The following is a 14,978-nucleotide window of genomic DNA, read 5'->3' on the forward strand; positions in this document are numbered from 1 at the left end:
TATTCACTGGACATTTGTTTTCCCTTGCCTCTGTTCTATTGATTCTTACCAAGATATCAGTACCACTATAAGTTTTAACAGTATGTAACCACAGTATATCGTCATTAAATATACATTTCAAAGTAAGCCATGTGCTAATAGCTGCATATTTATACATAAGAATGCTTTGACGCACTACCATAGTGACAGTACCGCATGACGCCTAAGGGAACATCTTCCAATTCTGCCAAGTGCGTTAAAACATAAATTCCTAATGACTCTTACTACAGATGAATAATGCAAAATGTCACCAGTAAGTCAGTCTTGTCAGTCCAGGAACGTACTACAAGCTTTGTAACATGAATAAACCCTTTTGGTGAATTACAGTAAAAAAATATTTTCAGTAAAAAATATTTTTTTTACTGTAAATAGATGATGGAAAGAATTGGCAAAATTTCACCTTTTGTTAGCAAGCAGCAACCTCCCCCGATTTCTCTCAAAATCAATACGGAAGTGAATTAAACTGCAATTCTTCGACTGGCCACTAGGGTTCCAGAAGGGAGCAGAATCTCATTGAGCCCCATGTTAAATTGCCCATTTAACAGCCGAGAAAAAACATGTTTACAGTCTGGTACAAATTGTGGTTTTGGTCTATACGGCTAATTTTGCCCTTCATGACAACTATGATGGGGGTGAATATGTTTTATAAATCATTCGTTTACATTAAATAAAGCCTTGAAGTTCTGCATAATTAAGGGCGTGGTCACTTTGAGTGGCAGGTGGATAGCCATTTATCTCCTGTCTGTTAGTCATAACGTCACCTAAGCTCCGCCCACGTCCCACCTCTTTGCCCATTTTTGCCCATCCGGGAGTGACGCGCGACAACGATGACAACACTGCCAAGGTGGCAACGGCCAGCTCGTACGCTTCAAAACTGCTTTTCAGAATACTATGCTGTATTAATATAAAATTTGTTTACAGTCTATGACAGTGAAGGTTTATATTTTTGGACTGTGAGTGAAATATGCAGACAGTCCCTTTAGCAGGAAAGGCGAATATGCTGTGAATATCAAGCGTAAAACTAAACTTTACTGCGCTATGAGTCGGTAGCAGTTTCTTTGTGTTGTGAACTTACACTTGCTTTGTTAAATGATGTTGTGTTGTGGCTTGCTACCGTTGTGTTGTGGTTTGAGTTCGATGTGTGGTGAAGTTACAGAAGTGACAGTTACCTCAAATCAATATTTCATGTCCATATTTATTTTGAAAAGTAGCTAAAGTTGGACAATGTCAAATCACTTGGTCATTATTGTAAAATAAACCCTGATCGAGTGATCGGGGACTTGAACATGCTTTATTTTTCAATAATGACTGACTAAATGTACATTATTCCTTATGTGCATACATATTAAATATACAGAGTGTTGAATGAAATATTTATATGTGCGTAAGAGTCCAATCTTAACTTCTTTTGTAACATCAATTGTGATCTTGCCAAACGTATTCATCCTTGATGATTTGATGCAGTCGACATTGTGCTGATGCTCAAAGTCTCACATCTCTTCATTGTGTGCATTAATCATTCACATTATTTCAATCTTCAAACATGATATGAATATTGAATGGTCCTGATGCATCAAGCAGATCAGCTTCACTTAATCTTCTGTCTTCGTTTTTTCTTCAATTTGTACACACACTCTCTTTCTTTCTCTCTTTCTCTCTCTCTCTCTCTCTCTCTCTCTCTCTCTCTCTCTTTCTCTCTCTCTCTCTCTCTCTCTCTCTCTCTCTCTCTCTCTCTCTCTCTCTCACACACACACAGACACAGCAATTCCATCAGCAAAGGCTATAAGATGAAGCTTCCTCGTAAAGTCGCTTGCCAATTCCGTCGTCAATGCTCCAAATCTTTTATGCTTTCTAGGGTCTCGGGAAGGAATTTATCCTATGCAGGTCAATCCTGTAAACATCTGTGGTGTATGTATATGATAAATACGGGGTCAGTACGCTTAGTCTGTAGCGTGAAAACCTCATAAAGACTGTATGCACAGTACTTGCAGATGTTGCATCTGTTGTCAGTGGCTTTATTGAGAATAGATACTGGTCTTACTGGAGCCAAGGGAGATTTCAGATACTGTATACTGTAGATACTGGTCTACAGTGCGGATTTCACAAGGCAGTCTGAAGGCTGAGCTGCCACTATCCTCGGCGTCACTGATCAGAGAGATTCACAAAGAGGAGATTGTTTATGTGGCTGCATCTGAGTGGAAGCCATTTTCCCTCTCATATCTTGCCAGCAAACAAACTCGGGATGAAACACACACACACACACACACACACACACACACACACACACACACACACACACACACACACACACACACACACACAGTCCAGTCAGCTATTGCGAGAGAGCTCTGGGAGGATTGATTGTCTATAGCTGCTTTATTAATCCTAATTATTTTGATTGCTTTCATGTAGTAATGAAATATCTGGCAGACTCTGTTGTCTTATAGTGGGGTCCAAAAGTCTGAGGCCATCAGTGAAAATGGTTTTATTTAATATACTTTTTATCAGCATAACAGTTTGAGAAAAGTTGATTTAAAATTGTCACTGAGTTTCTTAGCATGTCCCAGTTTTGCTTTAATGACAGCGGCAATTGAGATGAACTCCACAGTTTTGTGTAAAACCTGCTGATCATGTTCTCCAGCATGATTTGAGACGACCTATATGTCTTGTGCTTCAAAGAAAATCTGACCTTTCTTTTTACAAAGGAGTTTTCAAATTTCATTAAAAATACAAAAACTACTTTAATTACAATTAATTACAAAAACTATTTTTATCACCTTTTAACAAAACGGATTAAAACATATTACCTTAACATCGCAATTCATAGCGACAAGCAGGTGTTTCGGTAACATTTTGGGGGAAAATAAAAGGATTTTACTTTAGGGGGTCTTGTATCCTTCTATTTATAATAACAGGGATAGATGGAAAATATTTTACACTCTGTTGGGCAAGGGATCTCATCTTGGTTTAATTACAGCTTCATGTTTGAATATATTTTTTTATTGTGATTTTATTATATTATATTAATTATATTATTATATTATTAATATATTTTGGAATGTAATTTATTCCTGTGACGCAAAGCTGTACTTTCGGCATTATTACTCCAGTCTTCAGTGTCACACGATTCTTCAGAAATCATTATTATATGATAAATGATAATTTGCTGAAATATTATCAATGGTTTTTTTCAGGGTTCTTTGAGTAAAGTTAAAAAAATAATAAAAAAAAATTACAAAATAAAAAAAAATAACAAATAACAAAAGAAATAATAATTCATTCATTCATTAAATTAAATTAAAAAATATAATATATAATATAATATAAAAATATAAATATAAAACAGCTAATTTAATGCATCCATGTGATTATCCGGTGATATTATATTTTTTATTTAATTTAATGAGTGAATGAATTATTATTTCTTGTTATTTTTTATTTTTATTTTATTTTGTAATTTATTCCTGTGATGTAAAGCTGAATTTACTCCAGTTTTCAGTGTCACATTATCTTTCAGAAATATATATATATATACGTCACTTTTAGCCAATGTAATGCATCCTTGTGAATTATATTATATTATATTATATTATATTATATTATATTATATTATATTATATTATATTATATTATATTATATTATATTATATTATATTATATTATATTATATATGGCTGAATTTCTTGAAGTTTCTATAATCTTAGTTCAGGACATTACTAATATTACAGTCATTAGACATTACAGGCGTAAGATCTACTGCTGTAATTCCACTAAACAGAGCAGAATCACAATGCAAGATAATAGATGCCCCATATAAATCAGCCTTTCCTTTTATCAGATGCTTTTGCTTTATTCGTAGCCATTTGCAGAAGTGCTGAAAAGGAGGTGCAGCAAATAGCAGCTGACACACGGTTTTGAAACTTTGGACCGATGCTTGTTCTGAGGGCTTGTTGGCAGCTGAAGGGCCAATCAATGCAGCGTCCCCATGGAGTCTTTAGCTTTCTCAGGAATAGACTTGACTAATTGGTGATTGAAAATCCCAACAGTTTCCAGTGTGTTTAAAGGTCAGCTGTTGTTCTAAAATTGAGTGCCGTGTGTGGTAGGTTGTAATTATTGTGCGAGCTCAATAGTTTAGCTCTTCGGTTAGCCAGAATGTAGATGCAGCCGTTGTGCACTGACAGCTTCAAAACCCTGGAACGTGTTTTGTTTGATATATTTATTAAATGTATCCACTTCTGGGAACCATTAGGAGTTTTGTCATTCATCATGTATGTATGTGTCTGTATACAACTAAATATTGATGCTCTTCAAATGGGTAATGGGTCCATAGTCGTGTTGAGAGAGCTACATTAAAGCTTTAAAGTCGGCTTTATATCATTATTAAGATCAATGACCTGAGTCACAAGTTGCATGACATACTTTTCTCGACTTGTGCATTTCAAAGGAATTACAATTTTTGATAAAAATGCATATTCATGTATTCCGCATCTAATTATCCTGATATAACATCCCTCATTTGCATAGGCTCCTAATGAGGCACCACAACACTGAGAGTAGCATCATCTGGAGAAAAAAAAACACTTTTGAAATGAATGTTATTATATTTTAATATTTAAAACGGAGGCTTTTAACAGACTATATTGTGAGGTGGACTGCTTTACCCGCCCTCAGTGGCGGCAATTTTTGTGCATGTAAAAGATTCATGAGACTCACTGAGAGACAACAATTCAGCATCCATCTGTCAGTCCTAACTGACAGGCTGTCAGTCAAAGTCGCTGAAACAGGTTGTAGTGGGACCTCTTTAGATTTGTCAGCCCGCTGAGAAAATATTTCAGAGTGTGTAACAACTGAAAGTCAGACAGATGGAGAAAAGTAGGTAGCTGTGGATTTTGTGTATGAAGCAATAGAAAGTGCAGATCAGAGTTAGTTGCTGCTGTTTGTGCCAAAGGGATGACAGAGTATTTATATTTGCAGCGTGACGGGGGAGTGCTTTGGATTTTTTTAACCTGATGGTGCCAAAGAAAAGTGCAGCTTAGAGTACATTTCAGTCCAACTTAAAAAAAAAACAAGACACCCAAAATGAGCAACAATAATCAATGCCACTCTTATGAGACGGGGCAGGGCTTGTGGGATACCGATAGCTGAGAAAAGACATCTGTACGCTTGCCAGCAATCGATCTGTTCTTGGAAAGGACGATATAAACACAAGAATTGCAATCCAATACCCACTGAAATTTCCATCCATGACTCAAACTGTGAAGGTGTCGGGCCTGTAAGCCTCAATTAGAACATGGGGAAAAATGACGAGTGGATGAGAGAAAATGGCAAAGCAATGATAAGAGATTTGATGTGGCAGACCAATTTCTCATCCCGCAAGACCAGAGCCGAATTACCATGGCGAGTATTTTTAGCTTGATGTTTTAATAATAAGCGTCACACTGATGTAATTGAACAGGAATGAGATTTGGTTTGCCGAATGCACGTTAAAAAAACGGTGTGTAGGAAAAATGAATCATCTCCACCTGTTGGGATACGTGGTCGTTCCTATTGCTCCGACATTTTATTGCAAACAAAATCAATTATGCTGATCTTCCCATGCATCCCTCATAAATTAACCACATACCTACAGCATTCCTTTGCGCGATACGCAGTTACAGTAAATGTGTTCAGATACAGTCGTGACCCAGCCTCCCCGCTATATGAAATATTAGAATTAAGCTTTAGATTAATGTCCAAAAGGCTTGTCTTGTTCATTTTGCGGGGCAATTCATCTTGAGAGAACATGATTTGGTTATGTAAGTGAATGTGTGTGCAATTTCTCACAGCTGGCTCTGTTTGTCACCCCGAAAGGTCACCTCTGATTGGTCCATCGAGTGTGACAAGCATGTCAAGAGAAAACTAAATACCAGGTTTTGGTGGCCACTTGTGCTGTATGGGGTTGCAGGACAATTTAGTTTCGGATGACAATGTGACGGTGAGTCATGGTGATGAATAATGGTATGAATATGAATGTATAAAGACAGGATACGCATGAGGTACTGAGATGCTTTTACAGTGAGACATTCTGGGATATTTTCAATCCAAAGAAGGTTCAAAGTCAGGGCCGTAACCACCATAGACATTAACCGTATCATCTTTTTTATGAGATCTGTAAATGTAATTTATAGCTCAATGTGATGAGAGGAGAAACGTTTAGCATTTTTGACACATCAGACATATGGAGTCCTATCATACATTCGGTGCAATGGGACGCCAGGTGCGACAGTGCGAAGTGTTTTTTTTTTGCTAGTTTCAGCCTGATGCAGTTATCATTTTCACGTCCAGCACCACGTTGTTTAAATAGCAAATGCAGCCGCACCCATCTGTTCGCCCATGGGAGTGCTGGGGCCTCATTTATAAAACTTTGCGTAGGATTTGCGTCAGAAGTAGCGGGCGTACGGGCTCTTAGAAGTCCCACCGCAGCTAGGACTTCTTCCCAGCAGCCTTCTTAGCGAGAAGGACGTTCCTTAGATTGCCCTTCTGCACAGAAGCCTGCTGGTGAGAGCGCCGCCTCTGTTGCCAGGCTCCTGGAGGAGGGGCTCTAGAGGCGACGCTCTCTTTCTGCACCTGCTGGTGCGAGGAGCTGGCTGGCGGCTGAGGCTGCCCACTGGTGGCAGCCTTCCCAGATTTAGGCCGATGAGGCAGGAACTGTCGGAAGGCTTTTTCGCCTCCTGAAACCTGTCGATGACTCGGAGAGACAAATCTGCAGCCTTCCTAAGTTTGAGGATGTCCTCTTTTAGGAGGTTGGCCTGGTATGCCTGCAGAATAGACAATGTGTGCAGGGAACTACCAGCGCGACCCGCCGCCATATATGCCCTGCCCACCAACGCCGATGTGTCCCTGCACGGCTTGGTGGGCAGTACCGGGGCTTTTAGGGTAATGTCGATTCGGGTGACAGATAGCTCGCGAGAGCATCTTCCACCCGCGGCATCGTCCCTTAGCCGGCCTTGCGCGCCCCCATAATGTTTGCATACTTTAACACGGGGGGGTTGGAAATACGCGCTGAATAAGGCCTCCAGAACCTGCACAACTCATTGTGCAGGTCCGGAAAAAACGGCAAGCCCCAGCGAGGTGACTGAGCCCGGCGCGAGAGAAACCGATCGTCCAGCCTGCTTGATGGCTGGACTTTCTGTCTCTCTTGTGGCCATTTGAAATTTAACTTGGCTACGGCTCGAGTCAGCACCTCGATAAGCTCCTCTTGGGCGGGTGGATCCGGTGGCGACATATATTCAGCTCCACCCGCCTCTATGTTAATCTCATCCGGATCCGAGGATCCGGAGAGGATCAACATCGGGTTCTCCACCCCGGGGGAAGAAGCCGCTTCGCGGGCTTCCACACGAGGTGGGAGAACCTCTGAACTGTCAGAGGAAGATTGATAAAAATGTGCCTCAGCAGTCTCAATCTCTGCTGACAAGTCCAACTTTGAGCCCCATGATCTGCGACGCCTCGGCGGCTGCGGGCCCAAGACCACGGGGCTCACGTGGTTGGCCGGCCTCATCGAAGACCGCCAACTGAGACATCAGTACCCTGAGCGTCAGCAGCTCACAATGACTGCAGGCAGCTCCCTCGAGAGCCGCCTGAGCATGCTGAACGCCCAGGCACTGTACACACAGAGAATGTGTGTCCGTTCCCGAAATGAAGCGGGGACACGGGTGTACACATCTCTTGAATTCGGTCGCCATAATTTACTTCTAGGTCTCTTTTTTTCTCAATATATATAGGACAGACAATAAATAGACACAGTCTTTTAAAAACACACAGAGTGTTATGCTGAAGAGCGATAACTGACGCTACAATGCACCGGGCTCCCCTTTATAGCTTCCGGGTATGCCGTCACATCTACGTCATGACGTAGAACTAATCAGGATTGGACTAGTTTCATTTATACTTCAGATGCTTTGATGCTTAGGGAGCAACCCCAAATTCGTCGTTTCGACGCAGTGCAAATTTCACTCGATATAGGGAACTCTTACAAATGCATATGCAATAAGGTCAAGCCACAAAAACGGTCCACACCTTTTCATCCCTAATTTTTCACTGCGTGAAATCCTGATAGTAGTTTTTTTAATGGCAAAAGAAGTTTTACGCAAGCAATTAGTAAATCTGGCCTTTAAAATTTTAATCTTAAAGCACATTCCTGATTTTATAGTAAACAACCATTTGTGCACATTATAGGGATGCCAAATAATGCCTAAATAAATATTTTTACATTTATCTTTGTAGTCATCTAAATGTGCGGTCACATTGACTGTTGGAATTTTCACAGGCAAAATCCAATTATGATAGGAATCCACATGATTGGGAATTTTGCGAAAGCGAAAGATTGCCCCACTCGCAACGGTTTCAAGTCACAAAGGGCAAAAGATTTCCCTACTTGCAGTGGTTTTAAGATGCAAAGGGCAAGGATTTCCCTAATTGCAATGGTTTTAGGTCGCAAAAGGTGAAAGATTTCCCTTCTCGCAATGGTTTCAAGTCGGAAAAGGAAAAAGATTTCCCTTCTCGCAATGGTTTCAAGTCGGAAAAGGAAAAAGATTTCCCTTCTCGCAATGGTTTCAAGTCGCAAATGGAGAAAGATTTCCCCACTCGCAACGGTATCAAGTCGCAAAGGGTGAAAGATTTCCCAACTCGCAACGGTATCAAGTCGCAAAGGGTGAAAGATTTCCCAACTCGCAACGGTATCAAGTCGCAAAGGGTGAAAGATTTCCCCACTCGCAACGGTATCAAGTCGCAAAGGGTGAAAGATTTCCCAACTCGCAACGGTATCAAGTCGCAAAGGGTGAAAGATTTCCCAACTCGCAACGGTATCAAGTCGCAAAGGGTGAAAGATTTCCCAACTCGCAATGGTTTCAAGTCGCAAATGGAGAAAGATTTCCCTACTTGCAATGGTTTCAAGTCACAAAGGGCAAAATATTTTCCCACTCAAAACGGTTTTAAGTCGCAAAAGGAGAACGATTTCCCTACTCGCAACGGTATCAAGTCGCAAAGGGTGAAAGATTTCCCCACTCGCAACGGTATCAAGTCGCAAAGGGTGAAAGATTTCCCAACTCGCAACGGTATCAAGTCGCAAAGGGTGAAAGATTTCCCAACTCGCAACGGTATCAAGTCGCAAAAGGAGAAAGATTTCCCCATCTGATGAGATTTTGCAGCAGTTTCAAGTTGGTCATGCGTTTGTTCCACATTGACCAACAGAACGCTTCTTGGTGTAAAAATTTCCCGAAATAATGCTGTGATGAGCAAGGCAAGCAAGAGCTGCATGAGAGCGGCGCGAGGCCGGTGAGAAATTGGATGATGAGTGCCAGCTGTGCATCACACCGGTCTCGGATCTCTCACGGAGGAGTGACAGAGCATAAAAGGAGCGACAACAGTGAAGAACAAGAGAGGAGTAGGCCTGCATTTTATGTTTTATTATGCGTGTACACGGCAGTCGTCCGTGAGGGACTGCCTGCGTTTTACTTTCAGTTTGTTTATTTTGTTTATAAGTCTTTTACACGTTCGCCAGTTCCAACCTCCTTCTTCCCTGAACTAAGAACTGTATTACATATGCTAAACTCAAAATCGAATAACATTTTGTAGTGTGCATTTTAATGTTGAGATGCCTAAGTTCATTTGTAGCACTTACTATTTTGTCTAAATTCATAAAAAATTAACTGAAATATTGTATGTGCCGAACAAATACCTTTACTGTGCAACGGTGCACTGAAGGACAAACACAAATGTCAGCGTAAAGTAAGATGAAGGCTGTTCAGTCACGCAGCGAAACTGTTTGTGGCATTATGGCAGACGGCTGAATATGAATGAATGCCATTGTTTGGAGACGTCGGTCTACGCACTGATCAATTTTCCACGTTTGAAGCCGTGATTAACTTCAGCAGATCTTATTAGAGCGCTGATGGGGTTGGCAGCCTTTCTTTTATGTGGCAGAGTTTGATTAATGAGATATCAACATGGATAGGAGACCTCAGTGATCCAAAAAAAATAATGAAAAAGAAAGAAAAAAAAAATTTAGAGGGTTATATCTGAATCATCCAAAGCCAAAGTAACTATAAGTTTTTAAATGGACTCCCTTAATACAGAACAATGCTTGATCATTCATTCTTTCTGAATAGAACATATGGGGATAGAGAGGGAAATTTCAGACACATAACAAGCCTCTTTCAGTCTTGTGCTAATGAGATTTACTTAAACACTTCAGATTCACTAGATGGACTCTTTCCCCACTTTTTAGCCCTGTGTTGACAGAGACATCCATCATCCTCTTTGTCCTGCTCTGCAATAATCTGTTCATTATCTTACTCTAAGGAAAGCCCTCCAAATCAAAACACGCGCATAAGAGTTTCTAAGGTCTGCGAGTCTTTCAAGAAAGGAACGTGCGTGAAACTTCTATAGCGATGCCTCATTAGTTGCAGTTATTTGCAGCAACCTTTATTTTTAATTTGGTGCCTCATTTATTCTGCCATTCTTTAAGTGAAAAAAACCGAGTCAGCGTTGCAAAACACGTCTTTTGGTACACACCTACATCCATCGATGAAATATTTACATGCTGCACACATTCGCTCAAAATGGATGAGAAAACAACATTAGCAGATTAGGGTTTTGTCTAAAGGAGCATACGTATTCAGAGAGAAATTTTTATTTAGGTCAAAGTGTCCCACTGTTGCGGGTATCCTCTGGCCCCCGTTTCTGGAACAGATTGTGTGGGGATTTCAACAGGACGCGTCTATGGCAATACGGATTAGGCAATTAACCCCGATGTCAGTGTAATTATTAAGACACTTAGTAAATGAATTAATTTCCCTAAAGGTTGTGCCAGTGAAACTCTCCCTTACTACGTAGAACAAAAGCAAAGCGAGAATGGTAAAGGGGTGTGAGGCAAACAAATCTAGATGATCTTTTGACTTTTTATCCGCTCTCACTTTCTCTAAGGCTCTGGGAAATTTTAACTAATCACCAGATCACAGATGTCAAAAATGGCTAACGTAACTTTTTTTTTACTGGTCCTAGAGATTTAGGGTATTTACCCAAAAATGAAATTGATGTAATTAATGACTCACCCGTAAGACCTCTGTTCATCTTCAGAACACAGTTTAAGATATTTAAGATTTAGTCCAAGAGCGTGGAAGTGTATGCACACTATACTGTCCATATCCAGAAAGGGAATAAAAACATGAATGAATGAATGAATGAATGAATGAATGAATGAATGAATGAATGAATGAATGAGGCATTTATATAGCGCTTTCATATGTACTACTGTACACCCAAAGCGCTTTACACTCATGTCAGGGGTCTCTCCTCAACCACCACCAGTGTGCAGCATCCACTTGGATGATGTGACGGCAGCCACAGTGCAACGGCGCCAGTGCGCTCACCACACACCAGCGATAGGTGGAAAGGAGAGAGGGTGATAGAGCCGATTCAGTGGATGAGGATTATTAGGAGGGTGAGATTGGTAAGGGCCAATCGAGGGAATTTGGCCAGGACACCGGGGTTACAGCCCTACTTTTTACGATAATTGTGGCCTCACTAACACCTCTACCAGTAGCAACCTGGTTTTCCCAGTTGGTCTCCCATCCAGGAACTGTCCGGGTTTGTTTTCAAAAGATTTGAACGGTTATGAATCAGCGTATTGATTCCTGATTTCGGATCGCCAATGTCACGTGATTTGATGGCAGTTTGACACGATCCGAATCACGAATCAATACTCTGATTCATGACTGTTTGAATCTTTTGAAAACAAACCTGGAAGAGAAGTAAATGCTGAATAAAGTCGTAGTTTTTGTTATTTTTGGACCAAAATGTATTTTCGATGCTTCAAGCGATTCTAATTAACTAACTGATGTCACATATGGACTACTTTGATAATATTTTTATTCCCTTTCTGGACATGGGCAGTATAGTGTGCACACACTTCCATACGCTCTCAGACTACATATAAAATATCTTAAACTGTTTTCTGAAGATAAACGGAGGTCTTACTGCTGTGAAACGACATTGGGGTGAGTCATTAATGACATACATTTTTATTTTTGGGTGAACTAACCCTTTAAGTTCCTTTCAATGAAGGTGACGCTCTTGATTGCTTTGGCTTTCATCAAGAGGGGACCTGAGCCTAGACCCCCATTCCATCAGTCACTGACGAAATTTGTAGTGTTTTGACTAAAAGGGAACATCTTGGTTATGTATGTAACCCTCGTTCCCTGAAGGAAGGGAACGGTGACATTACGTCCCTACACCACAACCGCTGGCTGAACCCACTAATATTTGATTGCGTTCAGCATTTGATCGCTGAGCCATTTCATGTTTTATGGATGATGCTTTCTATTCTTTTGTTTTCTGCCTGCGGTAACTATGAGTGAAACGTCACTTCATCATTGTGTAGCAGACATTGCCACCTTGTGGAATAAAAGTGAATTGCAAACGACAGATAATTTCCTTTTTAAAGTCAACATGATATCAAAATACTATTTAATACCCTTTACAGAAATACATTTGTTACAATGAACAATCCTGCTCTGCATTTCCCCCTCTTTGCATTTTCTATTTTGAAATATGTTACATTATGGAAGTGAAATGAATTGTGAATGCAGTTTCATGTTAAAGCTTGGAACATACTCTGCAAGAACAAAGAATTTTGTTCGTTTTCTCGAGGTGGCAAGAACAAGAAAAAAGTTTGTTCTGGCCAGTACATTCATACTTCACGGGAAAAGCAGGTGCCGATCATCTGCGTTTCTCCACATTAACCATGCCCACATTAAATGTTTGACCAATTACACAATAGTTCTCGGACACCCGCAAGAAAAAAAGTTCTGCTCAGACAATGTGTCGAGAACAGGCTGCGAGAACTTCCAAACCAGGGCTACGAGAACAAAATGACGTCCCAGCCCTGGGAGCGAGAACTTTTTTCTCTGTTCTTGCGGAGTATGTTGCAGCTTTAACTTTGGTGGAAAATTAACCTATCATGCTTTATAGCTAATTTTAGCAAATAATATGACAGTACATTTTAATATCGTGTTCGCATCAAGGGCTTCTCTACTGAACATTTCAATGGATTAATTTTTGGATGATATGCCAACAGACTTCACGGTTAAGCCTTTCTGTCCTGTTAAAGTCCTTCTGGTGACTCGATAAGTATACTTCAGTGGGCTTTAACTCTATTGTCTGGACGCATTGATTAAGCCAACACATTTAGTTAATTAAGGTGATACACTGCACAGATGTCTCAAGTCATCCGTCTCCACAGTACAGAGGTCAAGGGTTAGGCAACACACCCAGGACTTGTTTAAAATGTTCAGCTATTTTCCTTTTTTATTAATTACCAGAAGCCCTCCTAATCAAGCGTGTGCATATCTCTTGGTGTTTATGCCGCTTCATTATTATGGTCCGTTTCAATTAGTATGCTAATTTAAAACAGATTGTTTTTTTTGGAGTGTTCCTCAGGTGGTATCAGCATTAAGTAATGTTATTCCGTTCTGGATCAAAACAGGGATAAAAGGAATTATGTACTGTGTCATGGATGTTAATTAACTGAAGCGTGGTATGGATTCGTTCATGTGTGCGTGGACAGACAGCCATGACACTTTCCACCAATCACCTTCATGTAAGTACTTTTTTGTCACTGTTTTAGATATATAAATTACATTTTATGTACAAATATATAATTATTCTTTTATATAATAATTATTATATAAATTTTAGATATATAGCATTTTAGATATATAAATTACATTTTATGTATATATAATTATTTTATATAATAAAATAATCATAATATTTTTTTTTAATTATTTTTATATGAATTAGTATAGTCATTTTAAAGCTGCATATGTACAATATAAATATGTTAATATTATTTTTATGTTAATTAGTATAGCAGTTCCCTTTCAGTCGGTCACGTTCGACGTACGTCGGACTTAGACCGACGAATTGGGACGTACGTCTCCGGTTACATACGAAACCGAGGCGTTTTTAGATATATTAAGGACACCTTATATATTAATATTTAATTAATATTATGTAAGATCAATTACATGATTTTTTTAATAATTAATTGGTATAGTATTTTTAGATGTATAGTCTTCCTCCACACTCTGGCACCTTGATTTCTGAATAACATGCAAAATTTGCTTTCATCCGAAAAAAGTACTTTGGACCACTGAGCAACAGTCCAGTGCTGCTTCTCTGTAACCCAAAAGTGGCTTGACCTGGGGAATGCGGCACCTGTAGCCCATTTCCTGCACACGCCTGTGCACGGTGGCTCTGGATGTTTCTACTCCAGACTCAGTCCACTGCTTCTGCAGGTCCCCCAAGGTCTGGAATCGGTCCTTCTCCACAATGTTCCTCAGGGTCCGGTCACCTCTTCTCGTTGTGCAGCGTTTTTTGCCACACTTTTTCCTTCCCACAGACTTCCCACTGATGTGCCTTGACAGCACTCTGGGAACAGCCTATTCGTTCAGAAATTTCTTTCTGTGTCTTACCCACTCGCTTAAGGGTGTCAATGATGGCCTTCTGGACAGCAGTCAGGTCAGCAGTCTTACCCATGATTGCGGCTTTGAGTAATGAACCAGGCTGGGAGTTTTTAAAAGCCTCAGGAATCTTTTGCAGGTGTTTAGAGTTAATTCGTTGATTCAGATGATTAGGTTAAAAGCTCGTTAGAGAACCTTTTCATGATACGCTAATTTTTTGAGATAGGAATTTGGGATTTTCATGAGCTGTATGCCAATATCATCAGTATTAAAACAATAAAAGACCTGAAATATTTCAGTTGGAGTGCAATGAATCTAATATATATGAGTTTAATTTTTATCATTACATTATGGAAAATAATGAACTTTATCACAATATGCTAATTTTTTGAGAAAGACCTGTGTGTGTGTGTGTGTGTGTGTGTGTGTGTGTGTGTG

The sequence above is a fragment of the Pseudorasbora parva genome, chromosome 25 (assembly GCF_024679245.1).
Source record: "Pseudorasbora parva isolate DD20220531a chromosome 25, ASM2467924v1, whole genome shotgun sequence".
NCBI classification, from domain to species: Eukaryota; Metazoa; Chordata; class Actinopteri; order Cypriniformes; family Gobionidae; genus Pseudorasbora; species Pseudorasbora parva.